Source organism: Topomyia yanbarensis, chromosome 3 (genome assembly GCF_030247195.1).
Source record: "Topomyia yanbarensis strain Yona2022 chromosome 3, ASM3024719v1, whole genome shotgun sequence".
Taxonomy (NCBI): domain Eukaryota; kingdom Metazoa; phylum Arthropoda; class Insecta; order Diptera; family Culicidae; genus Topomyia; species Topomyia yanbarensis.
Genome location: NC_080672.1, coordinates 111,101,099 through 111,115,476, shown reverse-complemented (window position 1 = coordinate 111,115,476; position 14,378 = coordinate 111,101,099).

Sequence of the window (14,378 nt, the reverse complement as noted above, 5' to 3'; positions counted from 1 at the left end):
TTATTTCAACGTTTGCAGATTTTACGCTTACAGTTTGCATTTTTCTGATTATATAATTGTTTTATGCACTATATTTTCCATAATTCATTAAGAACTAATATTATATTCAACAATGAGATTGTACAGAGGAAACATTTTAATCTAACGCTGAGTTGAAATCCGCCAAACCAACCTGGAACACGCAACAATTGTATGCCATATTATTATTTTAGTATTCTTAATGCATTGTTATCTCATATTATGCATTAAATGTTAGTGTATACTTTCATTTAGTATTTATAGAACATAATAAAATAACATTATCAAATACGGAGTGAGGAGGATTCATTAGTACATCATTGAAGTTCCAACTGGACAATGAAGTAGGAAGCCAATCGGAATCAATGAGGAAAGGTGTCTGTCGTTTGCGACGAGTACAGTTCTCCAACATTATTTGCAAAAATTCTTTATGTATTTTTTTCTTCTTTTATTTGTGATAGATTCATTACAAAAATAGCAGTCCTTATATTTATTATGCAGGGTGTTTGGTTCATGATTAAGAACCTCTCGAGGGGTGATTGACTGTCATATTTGGAGAAAAAATCGTTCTACACAGACCATCAAATCTCAACCGTTACAGAGTAATTGAACTTTTTGTGTTAAAAACTTATTTATCTTAAAATACCTTTAACTCAAAAAGTGTACTTTGTATTTTAAATCTTTTAGTTCCATTGGAAAGGTGAGAAAATTTTCTATTGAATGGTGTTCTCATATCTTTCAGTTAATTAGTTTTAGTTATCTTTTAGTTGTAAAGTAGTTAAAAGTTGGTGTGTTGATGAGGTTTTTGTTAATTTTCTCAAAATAATGAATTATAATTATAGAAATATCTATTATACAAAAGTTGGGTTTCAGGATTCATAATTTGTTCTTCAACATCATGTTCCTATCTTTTCTCGTTTCTTTGTTATTTCATTACCAAACTTTTCCTGTAATCGACTTGCAAGTTCTTAAAAGACTCTAATCTAAAAAATATGCTGTATATCGTTATTTCAAAGGCTTCATTGGAAAGCTGAGAAAATTTCCTTTCGTTTTATGTACAAATATCTTTTAATTTTAGTTACTTTTTACTAGTAAAATAACTCAAAATTAGCGTTTTTTCAAGAGTTTTGCAATTATTCTAATTAATAATCAACGAAATTTATCGTTACTATTGTTCATTTGGTGCTCCTTACTATTCTCTATAACTTGTTGTTTGAAGCTTTATTCATATCTCTTTTCATTTCGCTGCTATTTAATAGTTAACACAGCATGACCTCATCACAGATGTAGTGGGTTCGAAATCGTTGTTTTTGCCTATGAAACGAAGTGATAAAAATGATTTTACTTCGAAACTAAAAGAGATAATTGAATGGAGTCAATGAGAGAATTGTAGAGCTTGCTGAGATGCATTTTTTCCATGATAATAATGGTGATATTTATTATTTACTATTTTAAGAAGATAACGAAAATGCTAATAATAACATTAACTTTAAACTAATTAACTTCTAAAAGAATAATAAATTTACTTAACTGAAAGGTATTAATACATTTTCCTGGTTTGTGAATAAAAATAAGAAACGGTACAATAAGTGTCATACTTTTTCTATAAGAGCTAGTCTTAGTGAAAATGAGATAAAAATATTGAGTTCAATAACCCAAGCACACGAAAACAAGAAAAGATAACTGTATCATGTCAAAGAACAAAGTATGCAGCTCGTCAAGACTAACAATCTGAATTATTGAAAGGGTGATGTTAACAATTAAGATTTTCGCTAAATATACGAAAAATCTATCAAAATTGTTCAATTTTAAATAAAATACTGTGAAAAGGTTACTTAACCTCATTAGTTGAAACATGTGAGGACATCATTCAATGGGAAATCTTCTCACCTATCATATGGATCTCAGAGATTTGAAATACAAATTATACTTTTTGAGTTGAAGTTATTTTAAGACAACTAAGTTTTTAACACATAATGCTTAATAACTCTGTAACGGTTGAGATTTGATGATTTGTGTAGAATGATTTTTTTCTCCAAATATGACAGTCAATCAACCCTCGAGAGGTTCTTAACCAAGAACTAAACAGTTGGAGTGTGGATTGCAGGCGTAGTGGTCGGATTCCTTAATCCTTTACTTATTAAATATTATATTTTTATTGCATTTTATATATAATTTATTTTATTCCCTTTAAGTATTTTACAACTTTTATTTTCACTGCTTGTACTATATTCATTACATTTGTTATATACAGTATCTTCTTGACGTTTATTTCATTATTTGGGTAGGGAGAGTGCATTAGGGCATCACACGAGCTGTGTCATGAATTAGAGTACGTGGATCGCCTGTCTCTAGTCAGATGATAAGAGTGTCTGTACTGACTTCTTAATTCTTTAGAATTATGTAGTTATTGTCAGTATTCCTATCTGTCACGGCACGGTAAGTTTGACGCGCTCTTCTCACACAAACTATCAGGCAGTGCCTTAATGAGTTTTGCAAATGCCGCTGTTCAAACTTCTGGATTTTATTGATGTAAGGAGATTTTTTGTCCCTGTGGAGTGCGCATAAGAACTTCTGCTTATGGATCCAACCCTTTTTGGCCCTTCGTACAGCTATAAATTGAAAGTCGTTTGGTAGCAAACTTTGACTTTGCTGTTAAAAGCAACTGCAGCCACCGGCGTAGCCCTTGCACTGATGGTGGGTTCACTACGTCATCATCATCATTCAAACCCACGAATTGTAATCTCGCATCGATAGTCTTTTATGATCTGGTCTAGCTGTTTCTTAAATCAGAAGAAGTGGCGATTACGTTGAAAAAGATGTGTTTGCTTACGTTTTTACATTTCCTGTAAAGGAAATATATAGAATTCGCTCAAACTTTCAGGATATATTCCGATACCCGGAAAGCCGAGTTTTATATACCGATCCAGGGGTGGGCGTGGCGTAGTTGGTAAATCGATTGCCTTGTACGCAGCGCACCTGGGTTCGAGTCCCGACCCCGCACATAGGGTTAGAAATTTTTCACAAGAGATTTTTCTAACCCGAAGAGGCGAATGACCTTAAGGTTAAAACCTCTATAATCGAAATAAAAAAAAAAAAAAAAAAATACCGATCCACTCAGCTCGACTCGACGATTTAGGACAATGTTTGTGTGAGTATATCTGTGGCAAACTCTCATTCGTGTTTCTCAGCAATGGCCGAACTAATCTCATCCAAATCAAAATTTGGATAATTCTTTGCATAAAGAAAGCACTTTTTGCAGTTTTTTTGGAATTAGCAGGGCCGTTGAGAGCTGTGTTGGGCCCCAAGATTTTTATTGACGGGTCCTTCTAAACCTAATGAAATTATGTTGGATATGTTGCTGTTTCTGTTGACCAGTGTCTTATCCTGCTAGTGTACCGTGCTTCTATAGAAATGAACGAATTCCAGGAATAAAAATCTGTGACTGTGGAAAACCGGGTGTTCAATAAAAAATGAGAATGTTTTCAATACCTTTCTGTAATGAAAATAAAAAGCGTAATTTTTTTTTCTACAAGAAAATTGCTCTCTGGATTCCCTAGAAATGGGTGGCATGTTTAGTTTCGCTCGGGTACTGTCAGTTCAATCGAAGATGGCGTCAAAAGAGCAAGCACTCCGCGAGCGTGTTGTATGGTTTTACGAAACGCATGGTCATCGTGGAAAAAAGTTTACGGTAGACCACTTTCGAGACAAAAACGTGCCCGTGAGCCGGTAGCGGCCGTCCGGCAAAGATAATGACGAAGAAGAAGAAGGAAGCGTTGAAAAAGCTGTTCGACAACAAGGACGGATCGAGTTTGCGTGACGTCGACCGAAAATATCACTGCTCCCATACCTTGATTCACCGATCCCTCAAGATGGAGAGCATCATCTGTCAGAAGAAGACTCGGTACGCCGAGTACATGGACGAGCAGATAGCGATCGTGAAATCGCAGTGCTGGTGGATGCCGAAGAACTACCGCGGAACGTCGTTCGTGCTGGACGACGAAAGTTACTTTCCGCTCTCGAAGACCCGCATTCCGGGAAAATACTGCAACTATTCCGTTTTTTGAATAATAAGCATTATGTTTTTAATAAAAAATACTGAATCCGTTGATTTTTTTTTTGTTTTATAACTACATGACTGAAAAAAATCTCATTTTTTTATTTAACACCCGTTATTAACGCGGTAGTTATTGATTTCAAGGGCTTTTCTATCCGTTCAACCTTTAACGAGGTAGCGCATGTTCTGATGTTGATTAGTCGAATGTGAATTTTTAGACTATCGCCATTTGAAAAAAATTGGTAAAAAAGTGATCCTTTTCAGAAGACAGTCTAGATCATTTTTGGAAAAACGTGATATGAAAAGTGGTTTTTTGTGATAAAGTCTTCATGTACAGAAAGTTTCATTAAAATCTGAGAAGGTGCTGCCAGCTCTGAATACGATTTAGCGCGAAATTCGTCCACTGTACCATTTCAGGTACATGGTAGCTTAAAACGTGTCCTCGAAAAATCAGCAGAGCATTCCCTATTAACATGTTTGTATTTGGTAGAATGTTCTAACCTTACCGCGGAAGTTTTCATCTTTTAAATTCGAATGTAAACTGTTGCTGATTGAGAAGCCATTTTAATATCTAACGTTTTTTGAAATTTTTTTTTGTATTTAAACAAATCTTGGACCTCTGAAAGTAGTTTATTAATATGCCATTATTATGATGTAAGTGGCGGAAAAGTATTGAATCCAAGAACAACTGTCGATAATTATCATATAAAAGGGAACCAGAACATTCACCCTGTACGGTACAGCCTTTCCGCTAACTGAAACCATTCCTTGAAATACAATTTCTATGCATTATTCATATAACCGTAGTATGCTTCAAAGCTATCCTAGACGAACGTAGGTCGTCATGACGACAATTCAAAAGATTCCCTTAGCAAATTTTCTCGCAAAGCTTGCTATCAATATCGCACTGGTTTCCTTAAAACTGGATCACAAAACATTTGTATATTAAGTCTGTGTAAATTATCTTACGTCACCTACTTATTCCTGAGTAGAAACTACCAGTTGAGTCCGCTAGTTTAGGTTAGTAACTCACTTGCTGTTGGCATTCCCCTGTTTTGTGCCAAGTATCTATGTACCGGCATGGAACGTACGACAAGGGTGCACAAATGAGGGAGCGCACCCACTTCGGAGAAGTTGTGAAGATTCCCGTCTCCCAAGGACCAACAAGTGTATGTATTGTTATCGAAAAACAAATGAATGTGTAATTGAGGGTTTTATTTGTTCTTCGTTTGCGGTTTAATTGGCTGTAAATCTTTCTAAGACTTCCTCGAAGTGGAAATTACCAACGAATAGGTGTGAACAGTGGAAATCGTGCAGAAATTGTAGTTCGTTGTCTTCGGTAGATTGATAAATAATAACATTCCCAAACAATTTCCCTTTGTCTCATTTTCCAGCCAATCTAACTTGTTCCCAGTCGAAAAACAGAGGCATCTTCGAGCTCTAAAATTACCCCATGATCTCCAAGAGGTCAACAAGTCGCCAATTGTAGCAGAAGCAAGCCCCAACAGCATTATTGGCGCTACCGTCACCCACCTTCCAACAGCGAACATCTAATTTGGCTCGTTGGTATTTTTCTTCATTTTCTCTGTTTCGCCTGATTGTCCGGACTTTTTCGGATAATTTCGAAACTCATGTTTTGCCGGACCGATTCCGATCATGCGCATTATTCTTCCTCTCGTGTGCTCGGATGAAATCTGAACCCTAGGGTTCACCGTGAGCAGCATTCGATCATCTGGCGGTGGGCTTCGGTTTCCGCGTTAGCCACAGTGTCATTTGAGGGAGCCAATTTCGTGGACCTCTCCCATTGAGAAAAGCGCGGCAAAAAGACGAAATTCGTGCGCTTTTGTTTGAACACGAAACAACGGCCGGACGGGAAAAAAATGTAATTAACTTTCTTTTGCCTTCGTTCATGGGGCACGCCGGGTCCTGGTCATAGCTTGTTGCCCTAATGCGTCTGTCTACCCAGAGCCCTAGTCATTGATCAATTTCTGCTGTTTTCGCTTTTCCTTAATCGCAGCGATCAATTGGCAGTAAAATACAAGCTTGCTTCGGGTTCGAAAGGGAAAGAATTGGCTGCCACCGTCGAGAGTTGATCGTGCGATACAATTGAAAGGTGCATTCTCTCTATTTAGGCTGTTTTTAGGTTCAATCGATCCTGCACAGCAAAAAGTCTTATGGCATGAGTTGAAGATTCAAGGCACTGATTTTCGAAGGGCAATCACGTTTCTTTTATTTGTAGTTTGAGGTACTTGCTCGAAGAACCGATCACTGGAAAGTGGCCCGTGGAACTGTTGGAAGCATGGTGTGCTTCACAAAAATGAACTTAACTTGATCCCCATTCCGAAAGTTACTGTAGTAGGAGGTTTCGTTTGTTATACAGCTTTCGTTTTCTTGCATTTCTTGGCTCGTTTTTTCACTCACCCGCAATCCGAATGGACAAATCTAATTACCACCGGCGAAGATTTCCGATAGCATTGTTTCAAACGTCTTATTTAGTTCGAGTAACTCTTCGCATATTTTTCCTTCAGGTCGCAGCCAAACTTGTTTACCTCCACGCCAATTTGGATAGGGTTCGTCGCGGTTGCGGTAATTACCGCAACCGCGCGGTATTTACCGCACCCGCACCGCAAAAACTGCGGTGCGGTGAGACACTTTTTCCCGCGGATGCGGTGCGGGAAATGAGCTTTTACCGCGCGGTATTACCGCAACCGCACTTTAAAAAAAATAATTGATTAAGTCTGCAGTCTGCATTAAAAAGTGAATTCAAACGTTGACTTTTACAATTTGAGAAGGACGCAACTAGATTTATTTTCTGAATGAATGCTTAGCAATGTCATTATTAGGAACATCTCTCTGTCAGAACGTTCGAGTTTTATTTATTACCCTACAATAGAGAAACATGATAAACATTGAATTGCTCTAATATCCATAGACTTGACAATGATTTGAAAAGAAATCCGAATATAATCTGTATTCGACCTATCGCTACTTGATTTTTTTACATTTTGGTCATTCAAATATGATAAAACATACTGTTACTAAGAAATAAAATCTATAAGATGTGCCCAATATAATTTGGTATCATTATTTTTACGACATATTTTGAAAACTATTTATTCTATACTTCAAAGAAAAAATTTACAAGCGAACCTTTTCAAATACATAAAACGCAAAATCCAATCATTGAAAAACAATTAAATTTTACTGTCAAATCCAATTACAAAATGTATCATTTCTCCTGATTCCTCGTGGCAATCGTGGAATTATGAATCGTTTTCGAGGACATTTTCTCAACTGTGAATTTTGATTAATTTGAAGAACTTAGAGATTAACTAATGATACTACGACTTAAAAACAATCCAAAGAATGTAATTATCATCATCAAACCGAACGAATTTGGAGGAATTTTTTTCGCGTGCCTCAATTGTTCGTCCAACTGGGAATATTTTCTACCAAATTAACAAATAATATTTTTCTGTTAGGGGTATTTTGTAACTTTTTGAAAGTAAAGCTTTCGAAGTTAGTGTAGGGCATTACGATTTTTTGTGTTTCTCAAAGTCTCCCTCAAGGTCTTCCTTCATATTGTGACAAGTGTCAAAGTTAGCCCAGATGCCAAATTTTGCATAATTTCGACAGTTTTTGATTTAATTGAAAATTTATCTCGAAACTTTAACGTAGAGGTTAGGTATCTTTATATAGAATCTGTATACAAAGTGTGAAAGAAATCGGTTAAGTAGTTTTTGAATGACAGGTAACATCGCAAATCATGTTTTCCAGAGACGTTCTACAAAAAGCGTCGTCGCTTACCCCTCTTAATAAAACTTGCAAAGTTAAATATTTTCATAAATGTTACATTCTGAGGAGTCCGACAAAGATAATTTTCGTGTAAATAAGAATAACATTTTACTATAAATGGCTATACAAAATAAATGAATAAATTTTCAGCACAATTTTTAAAATTCATGATTTTTACCGCATTTACCGCATTACCGCGCAGTGCGGTGCGGTAAATGCAATGCGGTTGCGGTAAGCGGTGCGGTTTTATTATTTTTTTGCGGTTGCGGTGCGGACTATCCATTTACCGCCCACATCCGCACCGCGACGAACCCTAAATTTGGATCACGTTGCAGCGGTATCAAATAATTGGGATCGCAAAGGGTTCAATCTAACGATACATATATGCAAAAACAATTGCGCCTTTCTTTCTTCGCCTGCGCTGAGAAACGGAACTATGTGCGGTGGTCATAGTTTTGTTCCGGACTACCAATCGAATGTTTGACACGAGAAGTTGCGGACTTTCTCATATCAACCGTTTTGTGTTCGGGTATCTTTTCAGATTGGAAATTAGGAAATTCCAATCTTTTCTCCATAACTGGAAATTTAAATTTAGTGCTATAATAAACAAGCATCAGCGTACCTTCTCATATTGACCAGAGTAGAAACTTCGAAACTTATTTGTTGCTGATCCAGTGCATAAACAATATTGTATCGATGAGTTGAAAAAAGTGCAGGTAATATGCATAATTTCGATGGATTTAAACAAACTTGTGTTTTATCTACAGTGCACGATATGGCACACTTATTATTAGTTAATGGAGCTTTATCTCAAGGAAGTGCCCTACATGCAGGTACATCACCTCCATAATTGTGTACTGTCAGCTTTCGAATATGACAAAAATAAAACAAAGTAAATAAGGATGACAATACAATTGAAGAACGTCTGCATGACCTAGCACCGCACACTAAATCAAAAGCAGTGGAACTCATTACAAAGGATACTTGAACAAATCTTTTCCCAAGAATTCCAAAGGCGTTGAAGTGCTGAGATCGCGGTTAGTCATATCCATTCATAACTGATTTTTGAAATCTCATTGGAAAACATTCACTATTGGCAAATCACGCTGTGTATCTACCCTAGTCGGATCCCCGATAGTCATGCACACAAGGACTAAGAATAACCAATCTACAACAATTCAAACAAGCAGCCTTCGATTTAATCTTAAAGAAGCGCCTTGTATACAACGACATCATGTCCGTAATAGTACACTGATAACATTCAATGCAAAGAATGCAACACGACATCTAATATGACAACGTTAAAGTCAAGTATATGTGGATGACGATAAAAATCAAAGTATGTCTTCAGGACCTAGCACCGAGTACTAGATTAGGTCACATTGGAAAAAACAGGTTGAAATATGGAGAAATGAATTTTATCTTTTACCTAATTTCAAACATGACACAATTTAACAAATCACCATTCACAAAAAGATGAATTAAAACACTCTTCCGTGCCCATTTGGTTCGGGATAAGGAGAAGTAAATTTACACGATTTTTTCTGGGTGTCTGGAGTTTTGTAACTAAACGGAAAGTCATACGCGCAAGGAGCTAAGAACAAGCCATCTACCACAATCAACACCAACAAATGATGCTGAAAAACTATCAACACTAATAAGAGCCGCTAAAGTGTCATCGGCGAAATAACAACCATGGTGCAATGTAACAATTAAGGGTTTGCACTACAAGTGCAATCTAAGATATACGAGTGAGATTTCTGGTCCTAATTATGCCGGTCTAAAAGTTTCAAATACGTTAAGATTTAAATAATTCTGTCATCTGTCTCGTCTGTTTCGTCTTGCTCGTATGGCTCGTCTGGCTCTCGTTTCGCTCTCGTCTGGCTCGTCTAGCTCGTCTGACTCTCGTTTGACTCGTGTAGCTCTCGTCTGTCTCGTTTGGCTCTCGTCTGGCTCTCGTCTGGCTCGTCTGGTTCTCGTCTGACTCCTCTGGCTCTCGTCTAGCTCTCGTCTGACTCGTCTAGCTCTCGTCTGACTCGTCTGGCTCTCATCTGACTCGTCTGGCTCTCCTCTGGCTCGTTTGGCCCTCGTCTGGCTCTCGGCTGGCTCGTCTGTCCCGTCTGCCTCGTCTGGCTCTCGTTTGGCTACCGTCTGGCTCGTCTGGCTCTCGTCTGTCTCGCCTGCCTCGTCTACCGTCTACCGTCTACCGTCTACCGTCTACCGTCTACCGTCTACCGTCTACCGTCTACCGTCTACCGTCTACCGTCTACCGTCTACCGTCTACCGTCTACCGTCCACCGTCTACCGTCTACCGTCTACCGTCTACCGTCTACCGTCTACCGTCTACCGTCTACCGTCTACCGTCTACCGTCTACCGTCTACCGTCTACCGTCTACCGTCTACCGTCTACCGTCTACCGTCTACCGTCTACCGTCTACCGTCTACCGTCTACCGTCTACCGTCTACCGTCTACCGTCTACCGTCTACCGTCTACCGTCTACCGTCTACCGTCTACCGTCTACCGTCTACCGTCTACCGTCTACCGTCTACCGTCTACCGTCTACCGTCTACCGTCTACCGTCTACCGTCTACCGTCTACCGTCTACCGTCTACCGTCTACCGTCTACCGTCTACCGTCTACCGTCTACCGTCTACCGTCTACCGTCTACCGTCTACCGTCTACCGTCTACCGTCTACCGTCTACCGTCTACCGTCTACCGTCTACCGTCTACCGTCTACCGTCTACCGTCTACCGTCTACCGTCTACCGTCTACCGTCTACCGTCTACCGTCTACCGTCTACCGTCTACCGTCTACCGTCTACCGTCTACCGTCTACCGTCTACCGTCTACCGTCTACCGTCTACCGTCTACCGTCTACCGTCTACCGTCTACCGTCTACCGTCTACCGTCTACCGTCTACCGTCTACCGTCTACCGTCTACCGTCTACCGTCTACCGTCTACCGTCTACCGTCTACCGTCTACCGTCTACCGTCTACCGTCTACCGTCTACCGTCTACCGTCTACCGTCTACCGTCTACCGTCTACCGTCTACCGTCTACCGTCTACCGTCTACCGTCTACCGTCTACCGTCTACCGTCTACCGTCTACCGTCTACCGTCTACCGTCTACCGTCTACCGTCTACCGTCTACCGTCTACCGTCTACCGTCTACCGTCTACCGTCTACCGTCTACCGTCTACCGTCTACCGTCTACCGTCTACCGTCTACCGTCTACCGTCTACCGTCTACCGTCTACCGTCTACCGTCTACCGTCTACCGTCTACCGTCTACCGTCTACCGTCTACCGTCTACCGTCTACCGTCTACCGTCTACCGTCTACCGTCTACCGTCTACCGTCTACCGTCTACCGTCTACCGTCTACCGTCTACCGTCTACCGTCTACCGTCTACCGTCTACCGTCTACCGTCTACCGTCTACCGTCTACCGTCTACCGTCTACCGTCTACCGTCTACCGTCTACCGTCTACCGTCTACCGTCTACCGTCTACCGTCTACCGTCTACCGTCTACCGTCTACCGTCTACCGTCTACCGTCTACCGTCTACCGTCTACCGTCTACCGTCTACCGTCTACCGTCTACCGTCTACCGTCTACCGTCTACCGTCTACCGTCTACCGTCTACCGTCTACCGTCTACCGTCTACCGTCTACCGTCTACCGTCTACCGTCTACCGTCTACCGTCTACCGTCTACCGTCTACCGTCTACCGTCTACCGTCTACCGTCTACCGTCTACCGTCTACCGTCTACCGTCTACCGTCTACCGTCTACCGTCTACCGTCTACCGTCTACCGTCTACCGTCTACCGTCTACCGTCTACCGTCTACCGTCTACCGTCTACCGTCTACCGTCTACCGTCTACCGTCTACCGTCTACCGTCTACCGTCTACCGTCTACCGTCTACCGTCTACCGTCTACCGTCTACCGTCTACCGTCTACCGTCTACCGTCTACCGTCTACCGTCTACCGTCTACCGTCTACCGTCTACCGTCTACCGTCTACCGTCTACCGTCTACCGTCTACCGTCTACCGTCTACCGTCTACCGTCTACCGTCTACCGTCTACCGTCTACCGTCTACCGTCTACCGTCTACCGTCTACCGTCTACCGTCTACCGTCTACCGTCTACCGTCTACCGTCTACCGTCTACCGTCTACCGTCTACCGTCTACCGTCTACCGTCTACCGTCTACCGTCTACCGTCTACCGTCTACCGTCTACCGTCTACCGTCTACCGTCTACCGTCTACCGTCTACCGTCTACCGTCTACCGTCTACCGTCTACCGTCTACCGTCTACCGTCTACCGTCTACCGTCTACCGTCTACCGTCTACCGTCTACCGTCTACCGTCTACCGTCTACCGTCTACAGTCTACTCTTTACTCTTTACTCTTTACTCTTTGCGTTCAGATCGCTTTTTTATTGTGCACTATAGAAGCAAGGTAGCAACTACCGAAAGCATGATTCAAGCATCTTGCTTTGGTTGGTTCTAGTTTGGATCTGATACGGGGCATGAGTTTAATTCCAGATCTGGTGTTTGCTTTAGCTTGGTTCAGAATTAGAGCTGGAACTTAAGGCTGTAGCCCGGTTCCATGGATCGTAGCAATTTCGTTAACCATACACGAACATTCCAGCGAGCCCAAAATTTTGTTGTTGTTTAACGATGTGTTCGTTGAACTGTTTTTCAAGTATATTCTTCCATCGGTTATTATCTTTACCTCTATTACAGGTGCAATTGCATGATCAGAAGGTCAGGGAGATACATAATCTGTTTGTGGATTTCAAGACGGTCTACGATTCAGTGAAATGAAACGAACTGTAGTAAATTACTTCTAAATGACTAAACCGATTAGGCAATCAGCCTACTACGCTGAATGTGTCAAAATCAAACGTCAAATAGCCAGAGAAACATCCGACTCTTTTGTGACATTAGATCGATTGAAACAGGCCCATGCAACATCTAATCTATTGCTCAAAATAGCGCGCAAAGGTGCTATATAAATATCTGATGTGCAAAGGAACGGAACCGTCATCACGAGATCTTACGTGCTTCCTGACTTCGTGAACGACATTGACTTCATCGGTGTTGATTTCAGAGTAGTGGAAGAGGCATTTTTGCCTATTAAATCGAACTCAGTATAAACTCTGACAAAACAAAGTACATGGTAGCTGGTACAAAATGAGGCAGTCCGAACGGTGTTGGTAACGTGGTGGAAATCGATGGGGTACGGTACGAGATTGTCGACGAATTCATTTGTCATGGAACACTAGTGACATGTGAAACCGATCTAAGTCGCGAAGTGTGTTCGACTGTCAATATCACTTTATATCGTTTAGCCTACAGAAGCGAACAAAACTAACCATGTAAAAATCACTGATACTACCTGTTGCGCTGTTCGGCCATGAAGCTTGAGCGTTGAACGAAATAAACTAGCAAGAGCTCGATGTGTTTGATAGAATACGAATATCCAGATTCAAAAATCTTTTTCTTATTAATATTATCGTACTGCAGTTTACTCAGAATGGTAAACCTGTCACAAGTTTCCGATCACTTATTCGAGGGCATGCAGAACAGCTAAATATAGAATCTCTTGCGACATGGCACACTGAAAGGCGGATCTAGCGGATCTGTCCATCGTCGATCAATCAATATATCAAAAAAATGAAAGAAATTTAAACGAAATGCGGACATATTAAAACGTGCCTCAAAGCTATTGTAAAAAATTCATCTACTTTTTTTTTGGTTTGCACGATTTACATAAAAAGTCACAATTTCTTCAAAGTTATCGAAATTTTTTGAAGCTTGGTGGAGTATAAGCACAAGTGATTCTGGGATTTAACGACTTCAAAATCCTTTATTACTTACCTTAAAGTACCGCGCCAATGCTGAAAAATATAAAAGATAATTTATTCCAATTTTTCTAAGAGAAACTGCCGGTCAACAGAAAATTTAGAATCGCAGCCTTCCAAGTCTAGCCGCCGCCACAACATCGTTCTACCCAAATTAAGCCGTAATCGTGCGTACATTTCACTCCCAATGAACGGGTAGTCGATCTCAAAAATCACTATAATTGCATGTTTGATGATCCAGATCTGCTCCGACCGGTGTTCATTCGATTTGTGGGAGGTGCGGCTCGTAAAAATTCTATTTGTTCTTCTACGTGCTTACCGAATTCACATGATGCTGAAGTTGCTGCTGCTACTCACGGAGTGGATCTCGAGTGGCAGGAATGAGCATAAGCTATGGGTGCTCTCCTGCATGTAAGCATCGGGTGCGGCAGGTACGCCGCCGCTGGGTTCGTGACTGTGCCTGTTTTTTCGCTTTCCATTGCTCTTCGCCAGCCACGATCCTAAATCACAGCCGTCTATAATTCAATGAAATCATCAAATTAAACCCAAATAAGAATTAATTCACCGGGGCCGCGATCGCACGGTCTCTGATGGAGCAAAACAAAGAGTACCAGAAATCGTGTTCTCAGACCTACATATTGGA